Source organism: Heptranchias perlo, chromosome 20, assembly GCF_035084215.1.
Source record: "Heptranchias perlo isolate sHepPer1 chromosome 20, sHepPer1.hap1, whole genome shotgun sequence".
Classification (NCBI taxonomy): Eukaryota; Metazoa; Chordata; class Chondrichthyes; order Hexanchiformes; family Hexanchidae; genus Heptranchias; species Heptranchias perlo.
The window spans coordinates 13,503,893-13,520,837 of record NC_090344.1 but is presented as its reverse complement, the minus strand read 5'-3'; the positions used below and the strand labels follow the sequence as shown (position 1 = coordinate 13,520,837).

Below are 16,945 nucleotides of genomic sequence, written 5' to 3'. Positions count from 1 at the left end.
CGACTGCAGAAACCTTGGGCGGGAGGTTCCACCGTTGGACTCGACACTCACTGCGGTTTTCCCCGCTCAGGTTCCCGTCTTGTTTGCAGCGCATTCTCTCAACAATCTGAGTGTCTCCAGTGAATTTGAATCCTCTCCCTGTGAAGAACAGGAGACAAAAAACGGCTAGAATTCATTTTACTTCGTTTTGTAAAAATCTCTCATTTATATTTTGATGCAACGCTTGTTGCTGTTTGTTGGAATCATGAATAATATTTCAGCGTAAATCAGATGTTGTGGCAGTTATTAATTACAAATATTTCTGTTTTCTTCAACGTTTATATGAATTGGAGATTTTTGACTGAAGATGCCCGCTTTATCCGGGACTTGGACCATTGACTTATCGCATTTCAATCAGTGCAAGTCCCTGAACAAGCGACTCAAGCAACTTTATTAGAATCATTAAATTATTCGGATTGGAGCCCACGCCTCCAGGGAAGATTGCGACCTGAACTCAGCACCTTACACCGGTTCGGCCATTCTGACCCCTGGAGCTGTTACAAGAAAGTCCAGAGAACTCTCAAGAAGGAGCGTCATCATCTGCTTCGCACAAAATTCAATCTGCTGGACGCCGGTCTCTGCCAGACTGCATGTTCTTTCATATAGGTTTCCAATTGGACAAAACACTCTTCTGACGTGCGAACATTGGTGCTTCAGAGGTACTATTCTTGCTTGTAGTGATTCTATTCCTGTAACAGTAGATCCTGAAGTGCAGGATGGAAAGTATCGTGTCTGAGTGGTCTAAGGCGCTGGTTTAAAGCTCGCGATAAATCCCACATTTTGTAGATGGATCAAAATCAAAGCCGATGGCTCCAAAACCGCAGCCTCCCTCCAGTGAACAAGTAATGCTGAAGCGCTGCTTTCAACCTCTCATCTGGTATTGGAACACGATAGGCCGGAGGAACCACTTGGCAACACCAATTAGGAGATGCCGTTTGAAGAACACCAATTGTTCCTTCAACTCCGTTCGAATTGTTCACAAGCAAAACGATTGTTTGTTCCAAGTGGGAATCGAACTCACAATCTCGGCATTCCCCGAGCCTTTTTTGGTATCCGAATACCGCCTATTTACCTGTCCCACTCAGCTGGAAAAGATACGGACATGAGCCGCACTTCCCAATGAAAACGTGTCTTGTCCCCTTGTTGAAACGAATCCTGGATTAAGCCTAAAGTCTCTCTGGGTATATGGTATGGCATCGCACCGCTGCAAAAAATTGATAGCGGCACGGACACAATGGGCCGAATGGTCCACCATTGTGCAGGAACTCTCCATGATCCTCATTGCTGTCCTTTTCGCTTCTTTTGCATTCTCCGCTGGACGACACTGCACCATGATTTTCTGTGAATACGTCAAAACAAACATTGCTACTAACCCTGACAGCAGTGGGATTCGAACCCACGTGCCCGCAGAGACTGGAGCCTAAATCCAGCGCCTTAGACCGCTCGGCCATGCTGTCACGAAATAAGCCGATCATTAATGAAACATGAGGCTAGTGATTGAAATCCGGCTTTTTTGCTCTTTGTCATCTGGGTCCAGTGCTTTTGAATTGTGCAAGAAGGAATTTAAAGGGCTTTCTGAGCCCTTCCTGCATTTAACACTTGATCAAAAAACTTGTCATCGAGCCCGACGTTGATAAATGTCGAAAATTGGGGACAGGAGAAGACTATTCAGCCCCTCGAACCTGCTGCGCCATTTAATTCGATCAGGGGTGATCTGTGCATCAACTCTATTTCCCCGACTGTGACACATATCTCTTGATACACTTTCGGGGAAAATTCCATCGATCTCAGTCTTCAAAATGTGAATTGACCCAGCATCTACAGCCTTTTGTTGAAAAGAGTTCCAGATTTCTACGATACTTTCTGTGATAAAGTGCTTCCTGATTCATCAGCTGAATGGTCTTGCTCTACTTTTCAGATTAAGCCCCCTCATTCTGGATTCTCCCAACAGAGAAAGCTGCCGAAACCCGAGATTGGACTATAAACCTGTAAATCTTCTGAGAAGGTATCAGGGAGTTTAATGGCTTCTTCGTGGTGATCCCGTAGGGCAAGGGGATCTGAGATAGGGGAACGGATTGTCAGAGGGTGTCAGAAAATGTAAGGGGTCTCCGGGCATATCAGTGCGGTGGGGGCATTCAGGGTATCAGAGAACGTAAAGGGCGCTGACAAGGTATCAAAAAGGATCATGGACTCTCTGAGGGTATCGGAGAAGTTAAGAGACAGAGCGTATCAGAGAAGACAATGAGCTCAGATTGAATTAAATAGGGAAACGGGCGTTCAGGAGGTATCAGAGAAGCTCATGGATCCAGAGTTGTCATCTTCTAAACATTACATTTCTTAATATTTAATAACAGCAAAAAATGAAGCCGAATTGAACAGATAATCTGCCGTGTCCCACGTGCAGGGAATGAAAAGGTAGAATCGGGACGGCACTGGATATTTGCCAGTGCTCACGGTTTTCTTTCACACAGCTCTTTGTTGTTCCGTTTCAAAAACTGGATTTCATTAATTGAAGATAAGAGGCTGCACCTGGAACTCTTTGTGAGCAATAAAATGTGAACCACCCAACGTGGGCCTCGAACCCACGACCCTGAAATTAAGAGTCCAACGCGCGAAATCGCTGGGCCCACTGGCAACATTTGTTGCCTATTCTGGCAAGAAGGGAGCAATTGGTATTGCTTCATTGGGTCAATTTGTCCAACAATTCCAGGAGTGTTCCTTCTGAACACCCGATTTTTCAATCTGGAGACTGTCTGTGTTTTTTCACCTGTCATACAGCCCCGCGTTGAGCAGTACTGGAACATCGCCACAGGAGAAATACATTCAGCACCTCCGAACCTGCTGAGCTGTTCAATTTGATCATGGGTGATCTGGACTTCAACTCCGCCCTGTGATATTGTGTTGGTTAAATTCACAAAGTACCAAATATCACGAAGGAAGCAAAAAGGCACTGCTGGAAATCGACCCCAAGTTCTACCTATTTACTAGATAGTGTAGATAGTGTGCTTTGAAGAGCTAAACCACGGCGCCAAATCACAATACTAAAATACCACATCTCACTGATATCCGTCAGCTTCCTTTGAGCAGAGAAGGTGAGTTTGAGGAGTGTGGGGCCATTTTGTACTCATCCATTTCTTGTGTCTGTTTCTCTGTGTTTCCCGATACTGTCTGTGTCTCTCGCTGTGTTTTTCTTTGTTTGTCCATCTGTGAGTTGATTCTGATTTAATGCATGTCCTTGTGTTTGTGTTTGTTTCTTACGTGATATAGATGAGGAAATCAGACAATTCTCCCTTTGACACTGGGGAACCAAGCAGCCAAACTTAATGGCAAGATACTGTTTATTTTTAAGCATTATAAAGCTTCCATCTTGAATGATTTAGGTTCAGTTCTGTTCAAAAAGAAACTGTGACCACAACGTGTTTCAAACACATCGTTTTATAAGTTGTTGCCAGACACGTTCCGATTGCAGCTCAAGGTGTTTCTCGGCAGGAAATGTTTCACTAGTTTACTATTATTCAATTTGCATGAAATCGGAAATAATCGCAGCGACCATTACAATGGTATAAACCCTCCAATATTAACGGTAACAGAAGATGCTGAGAACAGTATCGAATATTCTGCAGGATAATGAATATAAACAGAAGGAATAGTCGCTAATAGACTGGTTAGAATGTGGAACGCGCTACCACAAGGAATAGTTGAGGCAAATAGTCGAGATACATTGAAGAGGAAGCCAGATAAGCCCATGAGGGAGAAAGTAATAGAAGGGTATCCTGATAGGGTGAGATAAAGTAGGGAGGGTGGAGACTCGGGTGGAGCTTAAACGCCGGCAGAGACCAGTTGGGCCGAATGGCCTGTTTCTGTGCTGTAGTTTCGATGTAATTCGATGAATATTATTTGGTGGTCTGCTCCCACGTGACGCTGATCAGCCTCAGCCTCGACTTCCTTCCCGCCGACTGAAGAAACCTTGGGCGGGATGTTCCACCGTTGGACTCGACACTCACTGCGGTTTTCCCCGCTCAGGTTCCCTTCTTGTTTGCAGCGCATTCTCTCAACAATCTAAGTGTCTCCTGTGAATTTGAATCCTCTCCCCGTGAAGAACAGGAGACAAAAAACGGCTAGAATTCATTTTACTTCGTTTCGTAAAAATCTCTCATTTATATTTTGATGCAACGCTTGTTGCTGTTTGTTGGAATCATGAATAATATTTCAGCGTAAATCAGATGTTGTTGCAGTTATTAATTCAAAATATTTCTGTTTTCTTCAACGTTTATATGAATTGGAGATTTTTGAGTGAAGATGCCCACTTTATCCGGGACTTTGACCATTGACTTATCGCATTTCAATCAGTGCAAGTCCCTGAACAAGCGACTCATGCTACTTTATTAGAATCATTAAATTATTGGGATTGGAGCCCACGCCTCCAGGGAAGATTGCGACCTGAACCCAGCACCTTACACCCGTTAGGCCATTTTGACCCCTGGAGCTGTTACACTAAAGCCCACAGAACTCACAAGAAGGAGCCTCATCATCTGCTTCGCGCAAAATTCAATCTGCTGGATGCCTAGCTCTGCCAGACTGCATGTTCTTTCATATAGGTTTCCAATTGGACAAAACACTCTTCTGCCGTGCGAACATTGGTGCTTCAGAGGTACTATTCTTGCTTGTAGTAATTCTGTTCCTGTAAGAGTAGATGCTGAAGTGCAGGATGGAAAGTATCGTGTCTGAGTGGTCTCAGGCGCTGGTTTAAAGCTCCAGATAAATCCCACATTTTGTAGATGGATCAAAATCAAAACCTCTGGCTCCAAAACCACAGCCTCCCTCCAGTAAACAAGTAATGCTGAAGCGCTGCTTTCAACCTCTCATCTGCTATTGGAACACGATAGGCCGGAGAAACCACATGGCAACACCAATGAGGAGATGCAGTTTGAAGAACACCAATTGTTCCTTCAACTCCGTTCGAATTGTTCACAAGCAAAACGATTACTTGTTCCACGTGGGAATCGAACTCACAATCTCGACATTCCCCGAGCCTTAACTCATACACCAATACCGTGTATTTACCTGTCCCACTCTGGTGGAAAGAATGCAAACATGAGCCGCACTTACCAATGAAAACGTGTCTTGCCCCCTTGTTGAAACGATTCCTGGATTGGAGCTAAAGTCTCTCCGGGTACATGGTATCGAATCGCACCGCTGCAAAAATTTGAAAGCGGCACGGACACGGTGGGCCGAATGGTCCACCTTTGTGCAGCAACTCTCCATGATCCTCATTGCTGTACTTTTCGCTTCTTTTGCATTGTCCGCTGGACGACACTGCACCATGATTTTCTGTGAATTCGTCAAAATAAACATTGCTACTAACCCTGACAGCAGTGGGATTCGAACCCACGTCCCCGCAGAGACTGGAACCTAAATCCAGCGCCTTAGACCGCTCGGCCATGCTGCCACAAAATTGCACCATCATTAATGAAACATGAGGCTAGTGATTGAAATCCGGCTTTCTTGCTCGAAATCATTTGGGTCCAGTGCTTTTGAATTGTGCAAGAAGGAAATTAAAGGGCTTTCTGAGCCCTTCCTGCATTTAACACTTGTTCAAAAAACTTGTCATCGAGCCCGACGTTGATAAATTTCGAAAATTGGGGACAGGAGAAGACTGTTCAGCTCCTCGAACCTGCTGCGCCATTTAATTCGATCAGGGGTGATCTGTGCATCAACTCTATTTCCCCGACTGTGACACATATTCCTTGACACACTTTCGGGGAAAAATCCATCGATCTCAGTCTTCAAAATATGAATTGACCCAACATCTGCAGCCTTTTGTTGAAATGAGTTCCAGGTTTCTACGATATTTTCTGTGATAAAGTGCTTCCTGATTGATCAGCTGAATGGTTTTGCTCTACTTTTCAGATTAAGCCCCCTCATTCTGGATTCTCCCAACAGAGAAAGCTGCCGAAACCCGAGATTGAACTATAAACCTGTAATTCTTCTGAGAAGGTATCAGGGAGTTTAATGGCTTCTTCGTGGTGATCCGGTCGGGCAGGGGGATCTGATATAGGGGGAACGGATTGTGAGAGGGAGTCAGAGAATGTAAGGGGTCTCCGGGCATATCAATGCGTAAGTGGCACTCAGTGTATCAGAGAACGTAAAGGGCGCTGACAAGGTATCAAAGAGGATAATTGACTCTCTGTGGGGATCGGAGAAGGTAAGAGACAGAGCGTATCAGAGAAGTCAATGAGCTCAGGGAGAATTAAAGAGGGAGAGCCGCGTTCAGGAGGTATCAGAGAGGCTCATGGATCCAGAGTTGTCATCTTCTAAACATTACATTTCTTAATATTTAATAACAGCAAGAAATGAATCCGAATTGAACAGATGATCTGCCGTGTCCCACGTGCAGGGAATGAAAAGATAGAATCGGGACGGGACTGGATGTTTGCCAGTGCTCACGGTTTTGTTTCACACAGCTCATTGTTGTATCCGTTAATATAACTGGATTTCATTAATTGAAGATAAGAGGTTGCACCTGGAACCCTTTGTGAGAAATAAAATGTAAACCACCCAACGTGGGGCTCGAACCCACGACCCTGAAATTAAGAGTCTCATGCGCTGACGGCGAGAGTTCGCCGGGCCCACTGGCAACATTTGTTGCCTCTTCTGGCAGGAAGGGAGCAATTGGTTTTGCTTAATTGGGTCAATTTGTCCAACAATCCGAGGAGAGTTCCTTCTGAAGACCCGATTTTTCAATCTGGAGTCTGTCTGTATTTTGTTACTTGTCATACAGCCCCGCGTTGAGCAATGTGGGAACATCGGGACAGGAGAAGACCATTCAGCCCCTCCAACCTGCTGCGCCATTCAATTTGATCTTGGGTGATCTGTACCTCAACTCCGCCCTGTAATATTGTGTTGGTTGAATTCACAAAGTACCAAATATCACGAAGGAATCAAAAAGGCACCGCTGGAAATCGACCCCAAGATCTACCTATTTACTAGATAGTGTAGATAATGTGCTTTGAAGAGCTAAACCAAGGCGCCAAATCACAATACTAAAATACCACATCTCACTGATATCTGTCAGCTTCGTTTGAGCAGAGAAGGTGAGTTTGAGGAGTGTGGGGCCATTTTGTACTCATCCATTTCTTGTGTCTGTTTCTCTGTGTTTCCCGATACTGTCTGTGTCTCTCGCTGTGTTTTTCTTTGTTTGTCCATCTGTGAGTTGATTCTGATTTAATGCTTGTGTTTGTGTTTGTTTCTTACGTGAAATAAATGAGGAAATCAGACAATTCTCCATTTGACACTGCAGCTCCCTAAGCAGCCAAACTTAATGGCAAGATATTGTTTATTTTTAAGCATTATAAAGCTGCCATCTTGAATGATTTAGGTTCAGTTCTGTTCAAAAAGAAACTGTGACCACAACGTGTTTCAAACACATCGTTTAATAAGTTGTTGCCAGACACGTTCCGATTGCACCTCAAGGTGTGTCTCGGCAGGAAATGATTCGCTAGTTTAGTATTATTCAATTTGCATGAAATTAATGAATCGGAAATAATCGCTGCGACCATTACAATAGTATAAACCCTCCAACATCAACGGTAAAAGAATGACTGGTAATTATTTTATGAAGATTTAACCAGTTTGTGTGAGAGTCTTGAGTCTACCATTTAAGGCAGGCGTTAACTCATTTAAAGAAATGGGTTATGAATTGTGATATCCGTGGAGCCAATGTTCCATATGCCTGATTTCCGACCGTAGGTTAAGTGGTGGAATAGCAGCCCTGCTCAGCCGGCAATGATCACGGTTCATTTTCTTGCAGACCAAACACACATTGAAACACTAGAACTTTGAGGCGATGCATCTTTAGAGAAAAATGAAATAAGGTTTCGAACCATCAAACTTTCTGGCTAAATGATAACACTACCGAAACATACGAAGAGGTTACCTACTAAACCAGCAATTCACTGAGCTAAATTTTGAGATTGCAGCTGACGAACCGGATTCTTTGCCCTCAGTCTGGTTCAGCAAGAACTGATTCGAGTACAGCGTAAAGTTCAAACAACTTTAATAGCAGATCTTAGTCTGTAGCTTCAATTCAGATTCCTGAGAGAATCCGAACGATTCTAACAGAATAAGGAGAGACAAAGACAAAGACAAAAACTCATACCTTTATACAAATCCATAGAGGTTGGAACATCATTAACACAAAAGTCAACACCAATCATAAGCCGGGCACAGGCTACCATGCGGGGTTACATTATTTCCGGCCAATCATAGACAATCCATGTGCTGACCATGTTGCTATTAGACATCAAAGGGGTTACTTCCTCACTTTCCAACTTGGAAGGTTCTTCCCTGTTCCTTCTATTCCTTATCTCCCAACCTGGAATGTCTTTCAACTTTGGCTAAGCTCGTTCCCTATATTGATCTGCCATAAACATGGAGACATTCAGACCAGTCCTTGACTCACATCAAAGACCTATCATTGATAAGACAATGCAGGCCTGCTGACTAAGCAAACATATGGCCCAGCAGGAGGGCCAGGCCACTTGTATCAATCTCAGTTACTAACTAATTAACCCTTTCTAACCATTTTGCATTCTGCTTCTTTGCCACATAGGCATTTTAATATTTTACTAAAAACTGACCACGTAGGGATTCTCATTCCCCCCTTTTATCATTTAATGATAACCAACCCTTGTTCACTCATCAGTTCTGCCTAAGCAGAGTCTCATACACGAATCTGTTCCATTGCCGCCTTACAGCAGATTTTAACGCAAGCAACGATCAGGCCAAAAGTAAGTATTGCTACAATTAGAATAACTAATCCATGCATCAAGTACGATCCCCATGAGCCACTGAGGAGCCATTCTAACCAACCTTCTCCCAGGGTCTGGTGTAATTTTGTTACGGCTTTCTGTATATGCTCAACCAGATTAGTTATATTTTCTGAGTTATCTGGTATGTAGGTGCAGCATTCTGATCCAATCAGTGCACAGGTTCCCCCTTTTGCGGCTAACAGGTAGTCTAAAGCCATGCGATTCTGCAAGGCCATTGTCCGAATGGCTATCATTTCTGCATTTGTATCCTTCAGTGCCACTGCGGTGTCATTAGCTACTTCTTCTAATACCGAAGCCATCTGCCGAATTTCCTTAATTGTCCTGGCTACCCCATACCCAGGGAACAAAATAGCGAAATATCGCTCCGTTTCTGTAATTTCCCTTTTAGACCTATATTGGTAATGATCCGCTAGGGAAGGCAAGTGATGAACATGGGGTACTACATATCCTAAATAACAGGACGCGATCCAGTTCTGAGGCAACCATGGGTATGCCTTATGGCCGCATATGAAATACGTACCATTATATGCAGTTAAATTTCCCTTTTTAGCCATATATATAAGAGGCTGAGAGTCAAGGTGATTCCACAGCAACCCACTGGTTTTATTAAGCGTTGGGGCCCATTGGCCCTGGAACATGCCCTGGGTAGTCAGGTTGACTATGGGCGGTAGCCAATAGTGGGTGGTGCTGCAATCACTATGTCCCATAAAAGGGCCATTATTTGGGGCATTCTTATTCCAACATACCGTCCCGTTTGGTCTAGACGTATTGGTCAAGAGCAAGAACGGGGGCTTATGGGCTTGATTGTAATTAGGCTGGTACCATCCTCTAAACTCATTAAGACTATACCCCGCTGATGCCCATTCTATTGTTTCCGGGGTTCCTATCGCATTTCCCGAATTGTTTCGTCTAATGACCCATTCCGCAGATTCATGGGACATAAAGGGAATCGGCTTTAAAGGGATACCTCCCTTGGAATGGATAGGAATGTGAGAACACACCCAACAGCTAGAGATACCCTGCCGTTTGGCATACACATAACTCATGTACAGGAAGGTGTTAACGTGCAGTTCGCGCTTTTGGAGTTGGAGATCTCTCTTTCGTCTCTGTAGCAGAGAACCCCCTAATCTTGGATAGTTAAAAATCTCTATGGGGGCTAACCCATTACGCTTTCTCCCTTGGTTAAATCTCAGGTACCGATCGTACCTCTGTGTATCTCTCTCTTGTTCACACAACTCAGAGGTCTTTTCCCCTTCACGTTTACAAACATAATCATATTTGCACTCAGTCCAATAAAAAGGTATTCCTCCATGCGATATTCCAAACTCTATCGAGCGGTGGGGCTGCCTCAGGAGCCCGGCACATCCATCTATCCGGGTGATGTTCCACCTTCCGAATCCGTCTGGGTCATTATCGTTGCATCGAAGTACGTCTCCTTTACATAAGTGGTGTATGCACTTAGGCTGGTCCCGTCGACATGTTCTCTCTTTGGTTACTCCCAGGGTCAGCAAGAGTTCAAGGCAGAAGATCCAAGGGAAGACTTTCATAACTGGTCACGATACCTATATAGGGAAGATTTCTTAGAAGAAAAGAGAAGTTAGCATTTTAAGTTTGAGACATGGGACTGATAGTTTTACAGTGGTGGAGGTGAACCCAAGCACTCTTCCCCTCTACCTTCACAGCGGTAGGGGTGGTGAGTAGAACCTGATAGGGCCCCTCCCAACGAGGTTCCAGTCCTTTCCTTGTCCAATTCCTGATTAACACGTACGTTCCCGGTTCAATTTTAGATGGACTGGCGATAGGAGGAAGTTCGACGTAGGCAGCTCGTACCCGAGAGTGGAGGCTTCTCAATGCCTTAGTTAATGACAAAATATAGTTAGTCATTTCTGTCGTCATGTGGTGAAAGTGGACAGTTTTCGGAACGTTTTGATTCCACGGGGTCTTGAGGGGTCTCCCGTATATAATTTCAGCAGGACTTAACCGTGCTACCCCAGCCGGAGTAGTACGTATCTGAAATAAGGCTATAGGAAGAAGTTTAAGCCAAGTAGTACCAGTCTCTGCCTGCAGTTTAGCCAGTTTATTTTTCAAAGTCTGATTAGCTCGTTCGACCAACCCAGCGGCCTGTGGCCTGTAGGCACAGTGTAACTGTTGTTTAATGCCCATTTGGGTGCAGAATTCCTTGTTCACCTGACCCACAAAATGAGGGCCGTTATCTGAACTCAATTGATTTGGGATTCCGTATCTCGGGATGATCTCTTTCATCAGAACTTTTACAACAGTGGAGGCTTTGTTATCTGTTGTCGGATAGGCCTCTATCCATTTACTAAATACATCAACAATAACTAGGACATATTTATAACCCTGACATCTTTCCAACTCAATGTAGTCCATCTGGAGGGTCTCAAAGGGACCTTCCGGCAAAGGGGTCTTTCCCCATTCGCAAGGCACTCCCTTCCCAGGGTTGTATTGTTGACAAATGAGACAGCGACTGCTGATGCTCTGAGCTAGGGCTTGCAACCTAGGATGCCACCAAGTGGCCAGCAGCGTACCACTAACAGCTTTGGCACCACAATGAGTTGCAAAGTGTACACATTCAATAACCCATACTGCTAATTTATCTGACATACAGGTCTGCCCCACAGGGGTAACCCATAATTTAGATACACAGTCATAAGTACAACCAAGTTGTTTCCACAATTGTTTATCACAGTCAGGAGCGTCCTCCTGTAATTTAATGACGTCTTGGATGGTTGGCATTGGCTTTTCAGAGGGAGACTTGCTCTGTTTTGAGCTTTTAGTCTGACTCATCATTCTAGGGACAACCACCCTCTGTGTCTGGGACACTTCCTTAGCTTCCTGATCAGCATATCTATTCCCTATATCTACTGGGGTCTGTCCTGTCGTGTGGGCGGGGCATTTTATAACCGAGATCTGTCTTGGTAGCATAAGGGCTTGTAACAAATCTGAAACTAACTTCTGATGGGAAATCTGCGTACCTACAGAAGTCAGAAACCCTCTGTTTTTCCATAACTGTCCAAAGTCGTGAACTACCCCGAAAGCATATCTCGAATCTGTATAGACATTAACCCTTTGGTCTTTCCCGAGGACACAAGCTCTTATCAATGCAAACAGCTCCGCTTGCTGGGCAGAATATGGAAACTCAAAAGCAGCAGATTCGACAGTTTTACCGTCCTGGTCCACTATTGCATATCCAGAAAGTTTCTCTCCAAAGGAACCAATAGAGGCACTCCCATCCACGTACATAGTTATGTCCGGATCTTTTATTGGGACATCAGATAGATCATCTCTGACAGAAGTGTCTTCCTTAATTAAAGATAAACAATCATGTCCTGGATCAGTCTGTTCCATGGGTGGTTCTGTGAGAAAACATGCTGGGTTGATAGTAGTACAATGTTTAAATCGCAGTCTAGGATTATTAAGCAGATATATCTCATACTTATTCTGTCGAGCCATGGTAAGATGTTGAGTCTGCAGCTGTCCTAATAATGCAGTTACCGAGTGTGAACTGTATACAGTAATGTCCTGTTGTAAAGTCAGATTAGCCGCCGACTGTAGGCTATTGTAAATGGCCGTTAAAATCTGAGTACAAACTTTGAAGAGTAGTACGCCACCGGTCTATGCTTGTCGCCATGTTTTTGAGTCAAAACAGCAGTCGAGAAATCAGCGAGGATAGTACAGTACAACTGAAATGGTCTGTCATACAAGGGTCTCCCCAATGCGGGTGCTTGTGACAAAGCTTCCTTTAATCTCTCAAATGCTCCCAAGGCATCAGAATCTAGTTGAAATTCACTCTCTATGCTGGTGTATGGCGTTAATAATTTAGTGTCCAAAGCAATGTGAGGGATCCACTGTCTGCAATAGTTTACCATTCCCATCCACTGCCGTAACTCCTTTGCAGTGCGAGGCACAGGGAATTGACAGATTGGTTCAATCCTGCTTCTTTCTAGGCTCCGCTCAGTTGCTGAGAGCATAACTCCAAGAAACTTAACCCTCTGTTGGCCCACCAGTACTTTCGACTGGGATACTATGTACCCTAGCGAGGATAAGTGATTTAGCAATTGGGCAGTGTCTTTTCGGTTACTCTGCTCATCAGGGCTGGCTATCAACAGATCATCCACATACTGGACTAGTTCAGACCCTTGTTTCAAAGTCAAGGTCTGTAATTGTTCCTGTAAGCATCTAGAAAATAATGTTGGGGAGTTAACAAAGCCTTGTGGCAGTCGGGTCCAAGTATATTGCTGTCCCTTGTAAGTGAAGGCAAAAAGGTACTGACTTGATGGGTCTAGCGGTAAGGCGAAAAAGGCGTGTTGAAGATCGACTACTGCAAAGACTTTGGCTGTTGCAGGAACTTGAGCCAGAATATGAGCTGGATTGGGCACTAGCGCGTGGAGTGGCTGTACAATGGCATTGATTGATCGCAAATCCTGTAGTAATCTGTACTGGTCTGGCTTGCCTGGCTTTGGAACTGCCAGTATCGGCGTGTTACACGGGGACTGACATTTAATCAAAATCCCTTGTTTTAACAACCCAGCGATCAATTTGTCAATGCTTGGTATCGCCTGTTGCTTTAGTGGATATTGTCGAATAGAGGGTAATACAACATTTTCCTGCAGGGCAATATGAATAGGAATCATTTTAACGCATCCCACCTGTGTGGGATCCTCCGCCCACACTTGCGGATTAACATATTCTGTTTTTTCATTGCCCACATGGTGGCGCAATTGTGCCCTGTTAACCCTCGGTGTCTGGTAAAACAGAATAGTCCGACCGCATGACAGGGTCTGTTTCTGTCGATTATTTGAATCAGCTTGTTCGACTGTCTGTTTTATCATGGATCCTAAATCTTTCGCATGGTACGGGTAATTCACTTCCCAGGTGATATGTGGGGCTCCCTTTATTTCAAAGGGTCCTGGGTCCCATCCTATTGTTTTTGCAGCACCCCGAGGGATCTAACCTGTAACAGGTGCTTCCTTCCACAACTCTGAGGGGATCTCAACATACTCTGCTCTCTCTTCTGGTCCTGTAACCATAGCCCGGCGAATAACCTCCCATTCCGTTCCTATATAGCTTCGGTAAAAGTCCTCCAATTCCTTATTTCTCCCACTCATATCGTAGGCCAAGGTTACATGAAGGGAACCCTTATCTTCGAAGTCTAGAGACCACCATTGTGGGGTGATGGAAACATAACACTGCATTTTGGGAGCCCATGGTTTCACAATCAGTCCTTCGTCCCCGCATTCAATGCTCAGGCGGAATGCACATAGCAAGTCTCTAGCCATGAGGTTACAGTCTAGTCCACTTTTAATTACAAATTGGTGTTTCACTGACTCATTTCCAAATTGTACTTCCACTGGTTCCACTTGTCCCTGAAAACCAGACAGACTCTGTTTTTCCCCGGACTCAGGGAGATTGAGCTCCGATCGGACAGATGACATGGTTGCTCCGGTGTCTACCAAGAATGTATGTGGGTTTCCTTTAATCATCAGTGACAAAACGGGCTCCTGCTCTGACTGGATCCCGTTTATCACAAGGTTAGCTAGTCAATACTGGGGGAACGGATTGTTTTGGGAAAAGTCCGTATATCTTCCTCGTCCTCGATTCCCTTGCCAACCTCCTCTTCGCTGCCCTTGCATATGGCCCCCTCTTCCCTGTCTACGGGAGGGACATTCCTTGCTCCAGTGGCCTAGCTGACCACAATTGAAACAGGCATCTGACCCTGTTTGTCTCCCTCCTCCTCTTTTCCCTTCAAAATTACGTCTCGGAGGAACGTAGGGTGGGCCATAGTTAGGGGCGGTTGGTCCGTTAGGGTGTGTATCGTACCCATACCCTTCTCCATTAACCCATCCTGGAACACAATACTGAGGCTCCATCTGATATCCTGTTCTGTCTGAGGTGCGTTTCGGCCCTTCCTTTTTCACCACATACTCAGTTTTAACTCTAACTTGGGCCTGACCTTCCTGGTGCTTATTATCCATCCAGTAGTATTTTACTGCCCTATTCATCTGGCTGGAAGTATTCTCTGACCAGTCCATATTATTAGTCCTAATTGCTTGAGAAACCGGAATCGGTAGGCAGTTCAGTAGCATGGCGCAGTACTGTGGTGAGTCTCTTCCCTCACGGTACGCTGTGTCTCCTGATTGATTCCGGTATACTTCCGAGAATCTTTCCAAATATTCATCTGCTCCTTCTCCCTTTTTAGGCCTGGTGTTTAAGATCTTAGTTATGTCAATTGGTTTTTGTAGAGTAGCACTAAGGGCACCCAAAAGACGCTCCTGGCGCTCAACATCATTGTTTGGTATCTGTGCGACCAATGCGACATGAGTCCGGACATTCAATTGGTCCAGGAATTTGGTATGTTCAGCATGGGTTAAAACTTGCTGTATTAGCGACCATAAGTCCCTTGATTCTGCATTATAGACAGAAACGGTAGTCTTAAGGAATTCTATAAATGCGGTAGGTGACTTTCTCCTATCCGGCACCCCAGATAGAATGGCCATTATCTCGTTAGGTTTCCATGGACAGTACACATCTATCGTTCGGGAGTTGCCGGCTACTCCAACATTGTCTGGGTTTGGGTCAAAAGTACGATTAGGCATCGGCCTCATTGGTAACTGACGAGGGGTCGGCTCATCCCTAGCTAGTGTCTCAGTAGTACGTTCTAAGTTTAGTGATGGCAAGTCGTCTCCTGACTCTTCGGTTTCTGCGTCTCTAAGTCCCTGACTGTCCAATCTCTGATCTCTCTGCTGACTTAAACTAAATGGGCTGACTGAGAATTTAAATGTTGGAGCCAATAATTCCCTAGTTTTACTTCTAGTACGGGAAGCAACCGGGGAGACAGTTTGAGGCATTATCACAGGGGTCTGAACAGTCTGTACCGTAGGCCCTGAAGAATAGATATTACTGTACTCAGGAGGGGCACTAGGACCCTGGGGAGCTACACGGGACCTACAATTCCACTCATCCAAATCATCATCGTCTCCCCCAGCCAAGGCAAGGCCAATCATTGGATTACATAATCCACTTTTCTCAACCAGTTTGGGCTCGCCCGAAGTCTTTTCGGACCTCTTTTTAGAGCACTTTTCATGAGCACATTCTCCTTTTAGGACCTCTACGGACTTGACCACCCCTCCTTCAGTGAGTCCTATCCCTAACTTCAACGCATTATCCTGCCAACTTGCTAATAACGAAGCTTCTTTCAGTTCTTGACAGTACTGTCTCCATAAAGCAATTAAATCTTTGGCTACTTTATTTCCGTTATTTTTCCAAATTAATTCCTGTGCTTTTATGGCAGTATCTAGGTCTTTAACTCCTCCCAATGGCCATTGACCATTCCCAGTTTTTTATTCAACCCGCCTGACAATTGTCTAAATTGTTTTGCCTTGTCCGGATATTTTTCACACAAAGTCTGTAAGGCACTCCCTGGTTCTGCAGAGGTATCCAGACAACTACCCATTCTATGTCCCGTTTTCCTTTACTCTTAGTCAACTAATTAATACAACCGTATTTGAACAGAATTCAAAGATGGACCTGACTCCTTGTGCCTCACAATCCCAAGTGCCTTTGGTCTCTACGCCCACTTCAGGGTCCTGACCTTCGCGTGGGGGATCTCCCCTCTTAACAACCGGTCGAAGGCTGCGCGTTGAGACAGGCACTTCCTCCCTTAGTCGATCAGCACAAGCAATCAGTTCCTGTTTGTACCCACTCACCAGGAACTCGAACTCTAACTCTCAGTGATAATTTTAATCACTGACTCAAGATTCTAGTTCGATCACTGACCCGAAGTTCTAGTTCGATCACTGACCTACCGCTTACAAGTTATTCCCTCAGTCCCTGTACTGACCCTCAGTGATATTCAACCATTGACCTCTTTCTGCTATTTCTGTGTATTCGCCAAACTGACCTGAATCTCGTAAAGACGCCACTCGAGTGTTAGCGATTGGACGATTCGTCGTCAGACTTAACAGATTTAGGAAAGCCGATATAGTAAAGAAAAGTTTACTCACACCGGGCGCGCCCTTCCCGTCCTCTGTGTCCAAGACAAACCGCCTCTTACT

General features: G+C 44.8%; 2 non-coding genes across 2 annotated transcripts; both read right to left on the bottom strand.

Moving 5' to 3' along the window:
• Positions 1–1,414: 1,414 nt before the first annotated feature.
• Positions 1,415–1,496, bottom strand: trnal-uag (transfer RNA leucine (anticodon UAG)). The gene has a single exon. It is a non-coding gene; the product is annotated as a tRNA-Leu (tRNA).
• A 3,910-nt stretch (positions 1,497–5,406) lies between these two features.
• Positions 5,407–5,488, bottom strand: trnal-uag (transfer RNA leucine (anticodon UAG)). Its single transcript has one exon. It is a non-coding gene; the product is annotated as a tRNA-Leu (tRNA).
• Positions 5,489–16,945: the final 11,457 nt, after the last annotated feature.